The sequence below is a fragment of the Megascapheus bottae genome, chromosome 29 (genome assembly GCF_031878675.1).
Source record: "Megascapheus bottae isolate mThoBot1 chromosome 29, mThoBot2.hap1, whole genome shotgun sequence".
Lineage (NCBI taxonomy): Eukaryota > Metazoa > Chordata > Mammalia > Rodentia > Geomyidae > Megascapheus > Megascapheus bottae.
In genome coordinates this window covers 317,194-323,193 of record NC_143537.1, presented here as the reverse complement: position 1 = coordinate 323,193, position 6,000 = coordinate 317,194, and the positions used below count along the sequence as shown (strand labels likewise).

At 39.9% G+C, this 6,000-nt stretch overlaps 1 protein-coding gene across 8 annotated transcripts in view; it reads right to left on the bottom strand.

The window, feature by feature from the left end:
* Positions 1-874: 874 nt before the first annotated feature.
* The window catches only part of Fbxw11 (F-box and WD repeat domain containing 11), an 84,869-nt gene continuing 79,743 nt past the window's right edge, over positions 875-6,000 (bottom strand). For all 8 annotated transcript variants that reach the window (XM_090321234.1, XM_090321235.1, XM_090321238.1 and 5 more), the window contains one exon: positions 875-3,277. The gene's annotated coding sequence lies outside the window, so the exon portion shown is untranslated. The remainder of the gene's footprint in view (positions 3,278-6,000) is intronic.

Below are 6,000 nucleotides of genomic sequence, written 5' to 3'. Positions count from 1 at the left end.
CAGACGGAGAAGTAGTTTTTACTCTTTATGAGTTTGTAAAATGTTTTCTTAACATGATATACAGTACATACTCTAAAAACACATAAGCAATGTGGGTGGGGATGATTTCATCAAACTATCTAATTTCTTGCTGGGCTCTAGTGGCTTACATCTGTAATCCTAACTACTCCATAGGCTAAGAGCCTCAGGACTGCAGTTGAAAGGCAGACAGGCAGGAAAGTCTGTGAGACAGATCTTCAGTCACCAAAACCCAGGAAGGGAAGCTGTGCCTCAAGTGGTAAGAGGGCAGCCTTGAGCAAAAACAAAAAGCAGAAACAGTGCCCTGGCTGAGGTTAAGCCCCGGGACTTGGGAGTGGAGGTAGGGAAGGAAGGGGGGAAATCAAATTTCATTCAAAAAAGCCATTAGTGGGTTGTCTGACCCGTGGAAGGGCCAGCTCCCAGGATCCTCAGGACCTTAAGAACTCTGCAGAGGACTGGCTCTGCAGGCTCTAGTGCAGAGAGCCATGTGGGGCACTGAGTAACTCCACCTCTCATGCTCCTCCCTTTTCATCAACGAAGGAATACCTCACCTGGAAGCCACATGGGACATGAAAGAGGCCACTTTCTTACTTCTGCAGTGGCATGAAACAAGCAAGTATGTGCAAAGAGCAGATCTGCAGGGAGTTCTCAACAGTCCAGAGCCTGGAGTTCAAGCTACCTTTCAGCAAAAGCCCCTGACAAGGACTTTAATCATCTACTATCCCCTCACATGCACCATGCCTCCAACATACTTCAAAGAGAAGGGAGCTTTTTAAATTCCATAAACCGTAATGGTGTAATAACTGAATTCCTGATAGCACATAACCATTTTTCTGAAAAATTTCTTCACAGAACATCAGAGTATTGCAACATTTTATTAAGATTATTGGCTTTGAATTAGTAGCTGGAGTAACAATTGCATGAAGCCAGATTAGGTGTACTGCATAATACTCATTCTTGATTTATTGACATGACTTAGCAATTTATTGGACAAAGGTCAAACTTTTTGCTTTTTTATTAAGCACATTCCACAGTACAAAGCTGTCATGAATAATATCTGTACAACTTAACAGTTTCAATAGCTGTTCAGACACAAATTTTATTTCAAACAGATAATTGGCAAACATAATTAATTACAAGTTAGAATTAGACTATCCCAGTGCTTTAAAACATTAATATAGCAGTAATTTACAGTTGCTCAAGTAGGGTTAGCAAAATAAAGTCCAGAGTACGGCTGGAATTACTACCGTAATCCCAGAAAGTTGGAATTCCTTGGGTGCCCAAAGTCCCCTGCGATAATTTAGTAGGCACAATTCAAAGTTTGTGTGTATATTCAAAGGCCATGATTCCCCAAGGATCAAGAGGAATTTCTGTAATAAACATGCAAAAGCAACAAAAACCCCATTTGCTCAGTGCTTTCTTCCCCCTCCCCCTCCCTTCCTACTGGGCTCTCCTTGCCAGTCTGATAGCAGTGCTGTTCCTTGAAAAGAGGTCCCACTGTCACAAACACTGTCCAATTACTGCATCCATCTTATCAATGGAGACTTCTTTCTTCTACACTTTGAGACCCAACTTCTCAAAAACAAACTTAATTTAGTAACACATGAGAAGTATGTACTGAAAAAAAGAAAAAAGAAAAACTAAAAAGCAAAGCTGACCCAATAAACACATCATATACACACAGTCATTGATCCTCACACCATTCTCAAGGCTAGGACAGCCAGGGGCCTCCCTGCAGTGGCAGAGGAATCCTGGGGAAGGGGCCTTGTTCACAGGGTGGCCCATTGGTCCTTTAAAGTAACTTTGACATTCCTTGATCTTTGGAACCAAGAGAGGGGGTCAAATTAATACCTAATATTGGAAGTGACAGGCAAAGTGCCATTCTCACTTAGATTGCAGGGCACCTACTGATGCCACAACAGTGGCTGGCACCAGCCCTGACTAAGCGGGGACTTAGGCCTGAGACTTTGTGCCACTCACTCCAGGGTACCCAGCACCCTGCCCTCATCATGGGCACTGGACCAGCTGGCCTGCTCCACAGGTTCTAGGCCACCAGTAGCCCAAGAGCCAATGAGCCCGGTCAACGGGGCCTTCATGCTCTCTCCCTTTCTCTGGGGCACTCCTGCACAGAGGGAAGACTCTGACAGCAAAACCAAACCAACATGGTCAGAGGGAAATGGCCACCTTTACTCAACGGGAAAGAACAACAAAAACTGCTAAAGTTCCTCCTATTGCATATACTGCATGACAAATAAAACATTTTTGTGTTAAACTTCAGAAGTTACATCTTAAAATGAGATTTCCATTAAAAATACACACATCACACATACACAATGACAGTGACAAAATGAAAACACCACATGAATACTGCAGGAAGGGCCCTAGGTAATCCCCATCAACCCTGTGGTCAGGCTCCCAAAACCAGACTGTGTTTAAGTATGAGCACACGGCAATAGTGTCTGGGGCACAGGGCCGACTCCAGCCATCTTGAGGTGAAACTGCTATGTACATTGTATCTACATGAGGATACAGTATTTTAAATTAGGAGGCAAGCACAGGAAGAAAGATGTCACTCTACCAAATATCAGAAGATGGTTGGGGACAGAGAACAGTTAATAAAAGTTATATTATCTGTGGAGAGATAATATAACTAGCTTAGAGTTTTTTTAAATTAAAAGAAATTGGTACAGAAAGGAAGTATAATCAAAAGACATTACTAAAATAATCCAGAGAGATTTTTTTTCCCCATTGTCCAACAAATTCCTAATACAAGTCAGAATTTGTAATGACTTGGATGGTCAAAAGGAGAATGCTAACTTCTGAAAAGGAAAGCCCTCGACATTCTGGGTAGGTGTTTGGCACCCAAAATTCCACTGAAGAATGCTGTTTCTTAGTATCAGACCAAAGTGCAAAGCAATATAAATAGAAGCCAAGTCTTCTCTTGTTGGCCAGTTTACTTCTGCAAAACAGACCGGCAACTCCTTTCATGTGAACAATGTACATTTGAAGCGTTAAGTTTTTTTGTTTTTTTTTTCACTGACGGGTTAGGAAAGGACTTCTGTTCTACTTGAAGTCAGTGAGGCTAAGGAACCTTCAAGTAGAGCCAAGATCGGCGTTGATAAAGGTCGGTGCTTGAAGAGTGAGGCTGCTTTGCATCTACCCAGCGTCTAGAACCAATTCCAGCTTCATAACTCAGCTATGAACGAACTCACTTAGGCATCTGGTAGCCATGTAGCCAGTAGTTCAAGACTAGGAAACCCTGAAAGACAAAGGTGTCTGGATGTTTATTCTAGTTAGACAAAGGCATGCCCCTGCATATCCAAGCCCACCCACACCACAGAACACACTAGTACACATGACCTGATAACTGTATCTCCAATAATCAACCTAGAAAAGAAGCTGTGAGTCGTACCAGGCACCCTACTTACTTAAATTCACAATGACCCGAAGAGGTCAAAATGACTATGATAGCCACTTTGTAAGTAGAAAACTAAGGGGGAAAAATATGCTTACTCCAAAAGGGCACCCATTAAATGACAGGATTCAGAGAAGGCTGATTCTACAATCTATGATCTTTTACTGCTGCTACTAAAAAGTATACACTCAACCCAAATGCCTAATATTAATTAGGTTTTATATCCAGCACATTTTTCATGACACTTGGGGACTTGTAGGATATGTCGCATATCCTCAGGAGAGCCCTCATCTATCACTGTGAAGCTCAAGAGTGCAAAGTAAATAAAGTCAAACTGCTAGGCAGACCACTAATCATACAAAGAAACTCTTTAAAATAGATAATTTGTGGAAGGACAACACAGGGGGGTAGGGTACGAGGGGAGCTTCCAAATATTCCATATTTTCTTGATCATGGTCTTGAGACAGAAAATACATATGTACAAAATAGATGTACATCTTATGTACGTTTTATTATGTAGCTAGGTGTATGTACACATGGGGGAAGACAAAGTGTATCAATAGTATCTGTAATGAAAACTCTTATTTTCTGATCTAAATCACTGATGGTCACCATCTTTCCAAATATTTCACTAAGCCAGAGCACTGTCCAGAAGATCTACAGACACCTGAGATACAAAATTCTATGGCAAAAAAAAAGACCCATGTTTCAAAAGCATGCAAGCTTTTTTATGTGCAACTTTTACAAGAGGATGTCACCCTCATAAGGATTAAGACTCCTGAATGAATTCAAGAGATCAAATTTCTATCTGATCATTTCCCCTTAGTGATATGGTACTTCAGCAAACCCGCACTCTCTGAAACCACAGGGAGACCAGCAAGGGCTCGGCCAAATGCCACCGTCACTGACCTGACTCTAACAAGGCGTCATAATTCAGGTTGAACACTTTCAGAATTACATCCAGAGGGAATCAGATTTGGGCAAGAATCAAGAGAATGATCAGATCCCTATTTTCTTTAATAGCTGAAAGCTAGGGATATGGAAAGGAGCATAAATAGCTAACAATGGGATTGTCTCAACCATTGAGTATTATCAGGAAACTAGGAATGTAATTTAGACAACTGCTGACATTATTCACATGCAATAACTTCACAATAAGGAGGAAAAAACCAAAACAGTTAAATCATAATTAAAAATCATAGTTGAAAAAGTAACACTGATAAAATTATAGTCGTTTATATTCCTTTTTGAGCCTATCTACCTTCCTAATTTCCTAATACTCATCTTTTATTACTTTGTGGTAAGATAAAAAAAGGATAAACTAATCTTTACTATATGCACAACTCTTAGGAATTAATAACTTTAAAAACTGACTTAGGAAATAAATCTATTGCAACATTTTCAAACAGAGCTATACTTATGGATATTTTAGAAGTGAATTATTTTCCAAAGTTAAATCATCAGTAGGAGTGTGTGTGTGTGTGTGTGTGTGTGTGTAAAATCCTGTAGCATTACTTGGTAAGCCATTTTTCATTTTTTAATAAAAGATCTTGGATAAGGGCAATAAAATCTGTGATGGCAACTGCCAAGATTGTCAAAAGTAGCTACCTTTGAAGAGGTAAATACATTTGTGGTTTTTTTGCTTGTTGAGGGTTTAAGGAAACTACTACCTAATAAAATAGGCAAGATTTAAAGAGTTTGCAAGATGAACTTAAAACTGCAAAGCATACCAGAACCAATGGTTCTCAGGAGGACAGAAGTAACATCAATTTCCACTAAAGCCAAGTAGAAATGCACTAATAACCACTGCTTCATTTCTCAAGGCAGTTGTGAAAGCTCACTAGACTCTATACTTTGCCTATTAAATGTATCAGACTAGTATTTACTATATGTTCTTTGATAAACTATGTGCTACTTTATGCACATGCATCTATTTATTTTCTGAGGTGGAGACTCAGTGTTGCTATGCTGACCTTGGAAATGAATTATATAGTATGGGACTGGCAGAAGGACACTGACACAGATCGTGAAACAGAATATGGACTAAATAAACCCACCTTTTGGTGGTCTCATCAGTGCATGCTAGAGTTGAGCATTGGAGCTCACATCTGTACTACCTACTTGAGAGGTAGAGACTAGAAAAATCCACTAGACTCCATTCTAACCAACAACAGCTGGGTGCAAGGATACACTTGCCATTCCAGGTATTCAGGAATGTAAATAGGGTCACAGTCTTAGGGACCTAGACTTACATGGGAGGCCCTATCTGAAAAACACAAAAAACAAAAAGAAAAGGAAAGGAAGATGGTTCAAAGTGGTAGAGTGTCTGCCCAATATGCATAAATCCCAGAGTTCAAGCCCCAGACCACAAAAGAAAGAAAAATCCTCACTGTAATAGTGCTATAACTAATAACTATCCAAAAGTGAACCTTTCTTCCACCACACACACACAGAATACTAAATGGATCAAAGATCTGAATGCAAAACCTAACATATAAGTTTTAAAATTACAAAAATTCAAATACAGCAACTGTGGGTCATATTGACCAGTAAATATATACATTTCT